Here is a 12485-nt window from a genome sequence, read left to right on the forward strand (position 1 = left end):
GTCACGAAGCAGCAGCAGCTGTTAACTGGTTTTAAATCTCTTTTTAATGTACAAGGAAGTCTGCACATAAGGAAAAGAGGAATTCATCTGTATATAGGTCTACTGTACAATTCTGTAGAATTATTTTCCATTTGTTTGCCTTCGTCCCTACAGTTACAAACAGTAGGTGAGGCAGTGCTTTCTATTTCACCTTAACCTTGCTCAAGGGTACAGCAGCAGTGTCCCCCACTGGGGATTGAACCCACAACCCTCTGGTCAAGAGAGCAGAGCCCTAACCACTACTCCACACTGCTGCCCCTCCACACTCTTTGCTTACCTTGCCTAGTAATTAATAAACACAAACACACAATCAGCCATCCACATACTGCAAATTCCCCTGCACATTTAGCACAGTTTCTCTTATAATGATAAGGGACAGGGGTAAAAACATATTTACATATTAACACAAAACTAAAACTGACCTCACACGTGTACTTTTGCATGTATAACACTCCTTTGCTAATCGGTACATTTAAACAGCTACAGTAATATATATATATATATATATATATATATATATATATATATATATATATATATATAATATATCCACAGTAGGCATGCACTTCTCATATTAGGGCCATATATGCTTGTGTTTGTACATGCTAGTGTTTGAGGCAAGGCATCCAATACTAGAAACCTCTACTGTGCAGTAACAAAACCTGCACATTGTTTTACAGTATAGTACCAATGCTTTCTGTAAATGCACGAACAGATGAACAGGGCTATATCCAAACAAATTTTGTTAAATGGAAGTTTGAAAAACACAGTTTGGTTTGTAACCTACAGTACAGCCCAACATTTATCAACGAAAATACTACATCATTCTAACTTGTCTCCTCTGTATAAAACATATAAATCAGACATAGTGAAAAAGAACAAAATAATACCTTTCTTCCTGCTTTTGGTGATCTGCTTTTTCATGATCCTGACACAGTATCTGATTTGGTATTCACAGCTGTGGCAAGGAGTTCATCCTTCAAAACCATATTTATCAATTACACATGTAATATGAAGCATAATAGTAAATGCTTTTTTTTCTCGCGAACCAGATGTAGGTAATTCTTGCTTTAGGAACTAGACATTTTAAACTTAACGTCTTAGACAAGACAACATAGACTGATGACACAATGAGGAAGAGGGAGAAATTCCTCTTGTCTGGTACCACAAACCCACACATTAATGTGGGAGAGTAATTTTTTCATGGGGTGGAATTTACACCAATGAGTTGTGTCCTGTTAGGGCAGTGATGTAATGCTGAATACAATTCATGTAATATCCCTATAACATAAGATTTGGATCACAACAGAGTTGCTTAGTTACTGACCAGCGCATGTTTTACAGAGACAATTTACCTGCTTAAAAAACTGAATTGGATAAGGTTTACATTACGGCTATTGAGAAAATCGTAAAGTGGTCAAGAGGATTACTTCACTAAATCAAAAACAAATGTTAGCGGTTAGGCGATTATGACTTGTAGTTACTTGATATATACTATTTTTCTTCACTGCCTTCACTTAATGGGTTTCTGTAGCTATAAACAAAGTTTAAGTCATAGAATCTTTGCCATAATCTTAACTTTCTGAAAACCAGAATTTGAGTCATGCTGAAAAAGTTGGCATGCATTTGATAGTGTTGATTTGTTCAATGTGTGTGCTTGTTTTTTATTTAATGTGTTTATATAGCAAAAATATGTCCTGCTGGGGTGGTGTTCAAAACAGTGATGCAATGTGTTTTTCAGGAAAGAAAGACAGTGGGCTGTTGCTGATTTGAGCAGGTGCATTAGATTTAAATAGTGTGTATATATATTGTAACAAAGCTTCACCACTTTTGGTTAGTTGCCCCTTTGAAAGCAGATCCAGGACACAGAAATTGAGGTTTAAAGCTCTTTCTTGAGCACTAACTAAACACAACACGTGAACCTAACTATAAAACAGGACAGCTAAGCTGTTTACCTGTAACACAAAAACAAAACCAGACAGGTTTACACTACCTTTTCTTTTCATACGCTTGTGCACACTAACAAGCGGGCTCTCCACACAGTAACCCCAGACAGACTGGCTCCTTCCTTTAAATACCCTGAACCTGGCTCTAATTTACAATGATAGCCAGGTGCAGGGGATAATCACTAATAAAACAATTAACCAAATAATTAAACAATTAAACAAAATGTGCATACGCACTTGTTTAATGCAGGGAGGAATCAGACCCTCTCCCTGCTATCTTACTATATATATATATATATATATATATATATATATATATATATATATATATATATATATATATATATATATATATATATGTGTGTGTGTGTGTGTGTGAAAGGGGTCATGCATTTACATAAACAATCAAATATTTGAAATGTAGTACTAAAATGAATGTTTCAAATAAGCCTATAATGATATATATTATGCTATTTTTTTGTTTGTTTGTTTTTGTTTTTTGGAGTGGAGCCAGATTACTGTTATTAACAAACAAAACAAATGGGCATTGCCTTTTGCTATTGTAGTCTTGAAATAGGGTTTTGACAGCAACGTTTCAGTATTGGCAAAATAAAAAAAAAATGTTCACTCTGAAAACAACAGCTGGCTCTGTTATAGTTTATAATAGTACTGTAATAGTTTCCCTGAATAATATTTGGGACCTCCACTGTTTTCTCTCTGAGGGGACTGTGCAAGTTATTTGAACCACTTTTGCAAGATTATAACATGAGAAACTGGAGCCAACAGCAACCGCTATAATCCTCACAAAGTTACCAAGTGATAAAAAACTTTAAAAAACAAAACTTATTTTTGAGATTACAATAATGGAACCAATGCTACAGAAGAAAAAAATGCAGTTTATATAGTATTGTCTCCCTATTTAAACCAAATGGCAATTCATTCAGCATTAATATGTTCATCTAACCAACTTACTTAACCTCTAAAGAACTATTTTGCACTGGCAAAAGGATACATTAAATTTGCAGTGTTTTTGTCACAGTATAATTTCAATAAGCCATGCTGTAAGCACATTGAAATGAACAGGACAATCACATTTGGCATGCTAAAAAGCTCATTAATCAATAAAAACATGTATTTTTGAATTCCTGATGTTTAACAGCTGCTGACAAACTAAAAATCATAGTATAGTAATTGCAAAGAAGGGGCAGAAAGGGAACCATTGGCAACCTTGAAAAAAATAATTATAATAATAAATGCAAGTTATGCAAAGTGTCAAAACTAACTATCTATCTATCTATCTATTTGTCTGTCTATCTATCTATCTATCTATCTATCTATTAGAAAATAAGAAATGTATAAGGCACATTTGCAGAGTCTTTGAGATGCAGACAGGTTCTAAAATGTCAGTTCCTCTTCACTCATTAGAAATGTTCAGGTGTATACAAAAGGAAGTGCACCGTCATCAGTGTAGGCTTTTAATCATGCTGAATATCAAGTCAAAGGACATCAATCCCCCCGCCGGGCTATCCCTTGTGAAAGCAGTTCGGAGGTAATTGACAGAACTCTCTGGGATTTCCCTAATATATATATATATATATATATATATATATATATATATATATATATGCGACATATAGAAGAATAAAAGAAAGTAAATGGATAAATAGACTGAACACGATTATGCCAGCGGGACTCAACAGAAAAGAATGAACTAATTAACTTCAATAAATATATAACATTTAAATAAATAAACAAAATTCATTCAAAAGTTGTGCATGCTGATGCGCTGGGGAGGCCAAATCTAGACTGATCCTCAGAGCCAGCATTGCATGATATAATAAAAATATAAGTTTATATAAAGTAGTGTTAATTAGAATTAATACAGATTCAAAGATAGAAGTAAAAATGATGTCACAATATATAGAACACCATTACATCATGTAAGAATAAATCATGGATTTGAATGTAAACAATAACAAGTAGTTGTCATGCCGTCAAAAACCTATAAATACCTCCAATGTTTTGATTCAAACACAGGCTCCCTTGAGAAAGATATGTACAACATATCGAAACGTTGGGCAGCTGGCTCTTTGAGCTAAAATATATATATATATATATATATATATATATATATATATATATATATATATATATATATATATATATATATATATATATAATGTTTTCACCTACTTTCAAAATTCTAGGGGATGAACCACTGAATTTCCAATCTAACAAATATGCTGTCAACTGTCTGGTTCGGTCATGTAATGCATTGAAGGGTGTTTTTTTTTTTTTTTTTTTGTAGTACTATACTTGTGAATTAAAAACCTGAATTACCCTGTCTCAGATTACCCTGACTGTAGTTTGATATTAAATGTTAGCCTTTCAGCGAGATTTTGTTGGAGGGGGGAGGGGGGGGGGGGGGCGTGCTGGGACCCTTAATTGCTGTCTGTTATTACCAGTCTCCTATTTAAACCCTAATCACACACACCTTCCCTGTCTAGTGTTTTTTGTTTTAGCAAACGCTCAAACCCCGTCATTCATGCTTCTGCTTAACGTTTTCACTAATATCTAAACTCGCTCCTTTCTCTGCAGGTCACTTTTTTGCACAGCACTCCCAAGATATTATCAACTATTTTCCTACCTACTCAGGTGATGCTTATCATTCAGTTTCTCTATTTTGCTGCAGGAGCTCCAACATTAGTCTTTCCTGCTCTGTCCAGTATCCAGCCCAGCAACAGCGCCATTCAAAGCTTAGCTCCATTAACTTTATCGGCGTCTCCATTAAACAGACTGGACCTCCATTAAAACTTTTAAAGCTCCGTTGACATTGACATCCCCATTGTCAGCGATTGCCTGGCCTTCGCTCTATTCATATCTACCACTAAGCTTTGTCCAGTGTTCTGCAGCAATACGGCTGTATTAGAAAGGAACGGGTTGTTAAAACAGACTGCCCGCTGAATTCGTTTTCACTCCTCGTCTGCAACCAGGCGCTCCTCCCCCGCGCAGCACCGCTCCCACAGAGCCAGCACAATTTACCGTTTCATCAGAAGATTCTGTCATGGACCTCCATCAGGTATGTCCAACGTTTTAAAGACCTATCCAGCCCATTACAAACTATTTCGACAAGCAGCAGCTCGTGATTGCAACGGAACATGCTCCAACGACACTGCCGTACTGCAACTCTCTTCCACCGGCGCCTCACACACCATAGTTACCACGGCAACGCCTCATTGAGTGACTACTGGGAGTGGTAAGTCGTCATGGCGACCAGGAAGCTTCAACAGGCACTGCGAGCCTGTGCCTCAGTACTGCAATCTTCTGGCTTCTTGCTGCTGCACTTTCACAACCGGCGAGAGCAAGTCCAACTCACCGAATTGGGTCATCTAAATACTGCTGGCTCGTCTTGTAGACCTACGTTAACTCCTTTTATATACATGACTAACTTTCAAAATGCATCTAATGTATTTATTATTCAAATCTAAAAAGAATATGCAAATGTTTTATACGTAAACAAGGATTTTAATCACAATACCCAAATATATTCTACCCTGCTTCACTGAAGCCAATGGTTTTAATTCCAATTGCAACCTCTAGACGGCAGTATAACGCCACAAGTTATACATATTCGAAGCTGGCGGCTCTCTACAGCAGGCCACTGCACACTCTGACAGCACTCCATCGCTTACTTCCCCAGTTCACTACACCGTTCTGCAGATCCTGTCCTCTACTGCTAATTGCTTCCCACTACAGCAGATCTTGGCTCCCTTTTAAGATCGGCTCAACATCGTAGATCGGAGCAGCAATCTCAGCAGCCTGCGCTAACATCAATGTCCACCTAATCAAGAGTATGGGGCGCTGTACTTCATCAGCAGTGGATACCTACATTCGCCATCTCCCACCAACATTGCCATGGCTCATCAGAAAATTGTTAGCATGCCCGGAGTAGGGGCCACCTGACCGCCAGGGCTACCAGAGGTTTTTCCCCTTTTAGAAGGGGTTGTTTTCCTCTCCACTGAGCGGCAGGTGAACACATAAATCATTACACACTAACCCTTCTAACCCCTCTCTGTTTGTCTCGTATGTCTTTTTCATCCTCAAATTTATGTTATGCATTGGCACGTGCTCTGTTGTATCTCACGGTGAGGTTCTGCGGGGAGCCGGGGGTCCATTCTTTGGGGGGAATTTGAGCCTCACTTCCCCGACCTTAGGCAAGCTACGCTTCCTCAACCTTATTTAAGGGAGGTTCTCACCGCGTGAGTCAAAGGGAACCCCCGGCCACACTATCCTTTCGCAGCTCATGTGCTTTTCTTACCTCATCGCAGTGAGGCTCTTTCCTATATGTTACATTTCGGGACGTGGCCCACTTTAATCTCTCAGTGCTCAAGTCCCAACTAACCCACCTATTCTTGTCCTTTACAGGTTCCCTGCAGGACGCTCCTCTGCTCCCGGCTTCGGAGGCCACAGTCTCACTAATCCGAGGGCAGCACCACGTCGGTCAGGGAACCCCTTTTACTGTCACTTCCTTTCAGGTCTCCGTGAGACGGCTCTGTCGCAGCAGAGTTTTTCTCATGTTTTCAGATCCCCGGGGCTGCAGCCTTCAAGACCAAGCCCTCTCCTCCGCAGAGGACAGCTCTCTGGTGGGGGATCTCTTTTCTATCCAGACCGCAGTCTGTTCAGAAGTTCGGGCCACAGTCCACTTCTCTAAAGTAGGGTTCCTTCACCCGTTACTGTCGCACTAACACCTCCTTTCTGCCTTCTCTGTACTACACTAGTCCCAGCAGCCGCCTCGTGAATCTGTTTTTAATGGGTCTGTGTCATCATAAAAATGAATACTAACAAAAAAAAAAAGTACAAAAAATAATTTGATGATGTTACTCTTTTAAAGATGTGCTTTTAATTTCTGTATTTTATAATCTTAGTGATTTAAGCTAGCTGTGTGTTTTGTGTTACTTCCACTGCCACTACCTGGATCTCACTCTGCCCAAAGTGTCATGTCTCAGTGGGTTATTTTTTGCAAAAATAAATTCAAATAATAAAAAAAAATAATCACATTCATAAATATGTCCATGACATAAAGAAAGAGGAAACATATCCCAGGGTAACCCTGCACAATATAAGTAGCCTTGGTGATGACAAAGTGAATCCAGCCAAACCTCAGTGGTTTCCAATTTTAAATCTGACAGGCTTGGAAGCTAAAGGAAGGGTCTGTACTATAACAGAATGAGTCCTGTGAAAGAACTCTGATGTGTAAGGCTTGTTTTCAGAGTGCAATAACACTGTGATTCTGATTGCGCAACGCATTTGCACTTTAAACTATGTGCTTATCTACATGCAACCATTATTGTACTGTATTTAATGTTGTAAGAAAGAAATGTGAATATCAATAAACAATTACATGAATGACATTACTGGATGATTATATCTGTGTGTTGGCCTGCTTTGATTTTTGTATTGAAGAGGTATTTGTAAAATTAATCATCTTATCCATCTGGATATTTATACTTAAATGATTTAGATATTTTGTTTTGAGCATTAGTGTTTGGTGGACACATTTCTCCCTTTTTCAGCTCAAAGTTTTATAATTGTATAATGAAAGTAGCTGCCTCCAACAGGTTCTCAGAAGAGCTGCCCTTAGCCTTCAATGTGGAAAGACTAACAATAACCCAACTTTATTTAAAATATGTAAAATATCTATAAACAATTATGTAACACAATTTTTATTCCTGGGTAGTAAGTGTTATTTCCTAATTGCTTATGCCTCAAAAGTATAGAAAATGGCTATTATTCCCCACAAACTTTGCTTTTGTGACCAGGACAGTGATATTTTGAAATGTACCTATTTCCAATGAGAAAACAGGCGAATTTGTGTCTTTTCGTTCCATAAAGTCAGAAAAAAACAACATATGAATCCAAATTAACATGTATTTATACTAAAGTAATACAAAATTGACTACAAAAGATTTAGAAGTGAGTAGTTTTTCGAGATTTACGATTATACTGTAAATCACTTTCACGAATCAGCCCCCAAATGTAGTCTCCCATCATGTTCTCGTTATACTGTCCTTGGTAGCGCCGTTCAAAGTCCAGTATATCCTGGTGGAAGCGCTCGCCTTGCTCCTCCGAGTACGCTCCCATGTTCTCCTTGAATTTATCATGATGAGCATCAAGGATATGGACTTTGAGGGACATCCTACAGCCCATTGTGCCATAGTTCTTCACCAGAGTCTCAACCAGCTCCACATAGTTTTTGGCCTTGTGATTGCCCAGGAAGCCCCGAAGCACTGCGACAAAGCTGTTCCAAGCCGTTTCTCCTTACTAGTGAGCTTCTTGGGGAATTCATTGCACTCCAGGATCTTCTTTATCTGTGGTCCGACGAAGACACCAGCTTTGACCTTTGCCTCAGACAGCTTAGGGAAGAAGTCTTGAAGGTACTTGAAGTCTGCCGACTCCTTATCTAGAGCTCTGACAAATTGTTTCATAAGGCCCAATTTGATGTGCAGTGGTGGCATCAGCACCTTCCGGGGGTCCACCAGTGGCTCCCACTTGATGTTGTTCCTCCCCACAGAGAACTCGGTCCGCTGTGGCCAGTCCCGCCTGTGGTAGTGCGCCTTGGTGTCCCTGCTGTCCCAAAGGCAAAGATAGCAGGGAAACTTGGTAAAACCGCCTTGGAGACCCATCAGGAATGCCACCATTTTTAAGTCTCCTATGACCTCCCAGCCGTACTCATCATACTTCAAGGCGTCCAGCAAGGTCTTGATGCTGTTGTAATCCTCCTTGAGGTGCACCGAGTGAGCCAGGGGAAGAGACGGGTACTTGTTACCATTATGGAGCAGCACGGCTTTGAGGCTCCTGGATGAGCTGTCAATGAAGAGGCGCCACTCATTCTGGTTACAGGCAATTCCGATTGCCTCGAACAGACTGGTCACATTGTGGCAGAAGCAGAGCCCATCTTGACGGGTGAAGAAGCTGGAAAAAGGTTGGTGACGCTTCCTCTGATCTGCGACTTGCACACTTTCATCCAACAAGTTCCACTGCTTGAGCCAAGACGTCAAAAGCTCGGCATTGGACTTGGTGAGACCAAGATCTCTAATCAAGTTTTTGGTTGGGGAAGTATGGGTTTCTCTCATCAGATCCACCTCTGAAATTGTCATCTGGATCTACAACGTCTTCCTCGCTCTCTGACTTGCTGCTCTCTTCTAAAGACGGCTGCTCTCTCTCCGGAGGAGTGGGTACGGGGAGCTCATGTCAGTGTGGCACCGGGGCGATGGATGAAAGAAGGTCCGGATACGTGATAGCAGGTGCATTCTTGCCAGTCCGACGTTTGGAAGGGTCCACCATGCAGAAGTAGCAGTTGCTTGAGTGGTCAGTGGGTTCCCGCCAAATTCTTGGGATAGCGAACTTCATGGCTCTCTTTTCCCCTCTGTACCATCCTACAAAAATACATTTATTTCACCCATGACTAATGTGTAAGAGATTCTCACAACATTTTTCATATATGATATATTTTTTCAATAACATTGAAAATTGTAAAACATTTTAAAATTAAAAACTTTTACAATTTAAAAAATTAACAAATTTTATAACATAAAATTCCGAGCAACAATTGTCCATCTTACCTTCCAGAGTTTTTTTGCAGTGCTCGCAGGTGAAATGAGGTGCCCAGGGTTTGTCTTGATCCCCGACAGGCATGCCGAAATATGCCTTAGTAGGCCTCACACATCTTAGCAGATGCTTCCACGGAGTACTTTTTCGCTCGTCTTGATAAATTGGCCGCAGACATAGCAAAATGCGTCTGCCGGATGCTTGCTGCCTCTTGATGCCATCTCAGAAAAATGCAGATATGTATCCACTTAGGCAGCTGGAACTAAACTGAACTGGTGGGCTTAAGGCCCCTGTATTTTTACTACTATTTATATTACTGGAAAGTTCTAGAAGTTACTCCAAGTTTACTCAGCAGTGAATCTATCTGGAATGTTCTGGAAAATAGGTAAATTTCAAAATATCACTGTCCTGGTCACAAAAGCAAAGTTTGTGGGGAATAATAGCCATTTTCTATTCTTTTGAGGCATAAGCAATTAGGAAATAACACTTACTACCCAGGAACAACACAAAAAAAAATGTGTTACATGGTGTTATCACACACTGTGTTTATATACAAAGTAGGTAGTGAGTTATAGCAAGACAAAAAATGATGTTGAATATAACTATGATAAATACAAAAGCAAAATGCTAAAAGACAAGTGTTGAATGGAATCAAATATGGCAATTTTTGTCTGTGTTGTGGGCTGTAGCTATGAAGATTATGGTCCATAGCTCTGCAATCTGGGTTGAAACTGCGCTGGAGTCCATGGAGCGGGCTATTGCTCCTACTGCATAAGGAATGAAAGGAGAATGTCCTGCATGTGGAGATCGTGACCCATTACTTGGAGATTAATGTCTACAAGATGTATGTGTAAGTGTGTGTGTGTGTGTGTAACCATATTCACTGTCTCTTCTGTGTGACCTGCTGGCCCTTTCCTGCCTGGCCTCTCTTCATAGGAATGTCTGTCTTTGCTCCCTTTGCAATTATGGCAGTCCTGACAACAGCATGATGGCACTTGTGTGTCCATGCAGACTGGTAAAATCCTGTTGTAAAATTACTTTGTATTTGGTCAAATTTAAACAATAGGACACATGTGTAGCAGACAAAAAGTTCTATTAAAAAGTGTGTATTTATTGGGATAATCTTACATCGATTTCAAAACTGCTGCATTAATGATTCTTGAATTTTTCTCTAATTTGACAAATTTTGACCCCTTTGTTTGAGCCATACTGGAACGGGACTACATTCTCAACTCCTGGTGTTTCCACAATTAGAAGGCAGATTTTCAAAAATGTAACAACTATAGTACAATGTCGGTATAATTATATCAAAATTATAGAAAAAGAACGTTCCACTTTGGGTTCCGAAAGTTGTAAACATTATTAGCACTCCTAAATCAGTTGCATTTCCTTGCCTACAGCTTCATACAAAAACAGAAATCATTTTATAGTAATCCTAGGGTTTGTCTCAATATACAATAGAGGACTGGCATAAAGTGGCTTGGGGCTTATTTAGCTGAAGCAGAGTGCTGCATTTTGGCATTTAAAATTCTTAACTAAAATGAGAGGGCAGAAAAGAAAGTTGCACACCTCTAGTTGTCACTTTTAAATGCCAGCTTCTAAAAGTTTACCGTGGTAAATTTGAACAGTAATTTTGCAGTTTTCACTTGCATTTCCCATGGTTATACAATGCATTTACCATGCTGTGTCTTCTGGTCTTCGCAATGCTTACCTATGCTTTCACTGTACTTTATTAGACTTTGCAATAACTCTACTATAGTTAACAAGCACTAGTTAGTAAGCCTGATAAATAAACATCTAAGAAGTAAAAGCAATGGTGACTTACACAAAACTCACATAATAGGATATTAAACAGGTAAGAGATTATCTATTCCTGAAACGTTGATTGTAAAATTGTGTTGTTGTTGAAGAGTTTACAAAAGGGACCCAGATCAACCCAGAACAACTTTAGAATTAGGCAAAAAGTTGAATCTATTTATATGTTAAATAGCTACCAATCCTTTTCCTAAAGAAGGTAAAACATGGCCTTTTTGTAAACATACTTGTAGGGGCACCTTGTTATTATAATGTGCAATTGGCACTTTACCTGCAGCATCTGTTCTCCATCCTAATTGCCATTTTCACAGGGAAGGACCACCATGCGTAGGAAAGCAGTTTCATTTTATTTGGCGGATTAAAATACGCTCATGATTATCATGCAAGGAAGTCATAAAGACATGCGTCCAGTGAAGAGCTTATTTCATTGTAGATCTATAATCACAAAAAAAAATGGTTGATAACACTACAATGGGGCAGCAGTGTGGAGTAGTGGTTAGGGCTCTGGACTCTTGACCGGAGGGTTGTGGGTTCAGTCCCCGGTTGGGGACACTCCCGCTGTACCCTTGAGCAAGGTACTTTACCTAGATTGTTCCAGTAAAAGCCCAACTGTATAAATGGGTAATTGTATGTAAAAATAAATAAATAATGTGATATCTTGTAACAATTGTAAGTCGCCCTGGATAAGGGTGTCTGCTAAGAAATAAATAACAATAAGTACACTACTCTGTAAACATGAATTATACAGTAGTACTCAGTTTATTTTTTGGGAAAACACAGATGTTTGTTTAGTGTGTGACAGATACATTTCCAAACACAGGAACAACATTATTAATACCATTTGTGTTTAAAGCTGCATGCGGTCTGCTGCTGCTGCTGCAGATAATGGATGCTAAACCACAGGAAAGCTGCGGCGATGCTGGAATGTCTTCACCGAACCACAATTTCATCTCCTTTCCATCCGGCGACAACGCCCTACAGACCACAGAAATGAAGGCCTATGAAAATCCCGGGATGATTTCTCACAGCCACAAGGCAGGTGAAAGACCACAAGATGTGAAGGCCCCAAAACCCTCT

At 39.3% G+C, this 12485-nt stretch overlaps 1 protein-coding gene across 4 annotated transcripts in view; it reads left to right on the forward strand.

Annotated features, from left to right (window-relative positions):
• LOC117394746 (synaptosomal-associated protein 47-like) overlaps positions 1-7410 on the forward strand; it is a 28377-nt gene extending 20967 nt beyond the window's left edge. For 2 of the 4 annotated variants that reach the window (XM_033993256.3, XM_033993258.3), the window contains exon 6: positions 4584-7410. The gene's annotated coding sequence lies outside the window, so the exon portion shown is untranslated. The remainder of the gene's footprint in view (positions 1-4583) is intronic. The other 2 variants (XR_009320314.1, XM_033993257.3) reach the window with 2 other exon arrangements.
• Positions 7411-12485: the final 5075 nt, after the last annotated feature.

The sequence above is a fragment of the Acipenser ruthenus genome, chromosome 3 (assembly GCF_902713425.1).
Source record: "Acipenser ruthenus chromosome 3, fAciRut3.2 maternal haplotype, whole genome shotgun sequence".
Classification (NCBI taxonomy): domain Eukaryota; kingdom Metazoa; phylum Chordata; class Actinopteri; order Acipenseriformes; family Acipenseridae; genus Acipenser; species Acipenser ruthenus.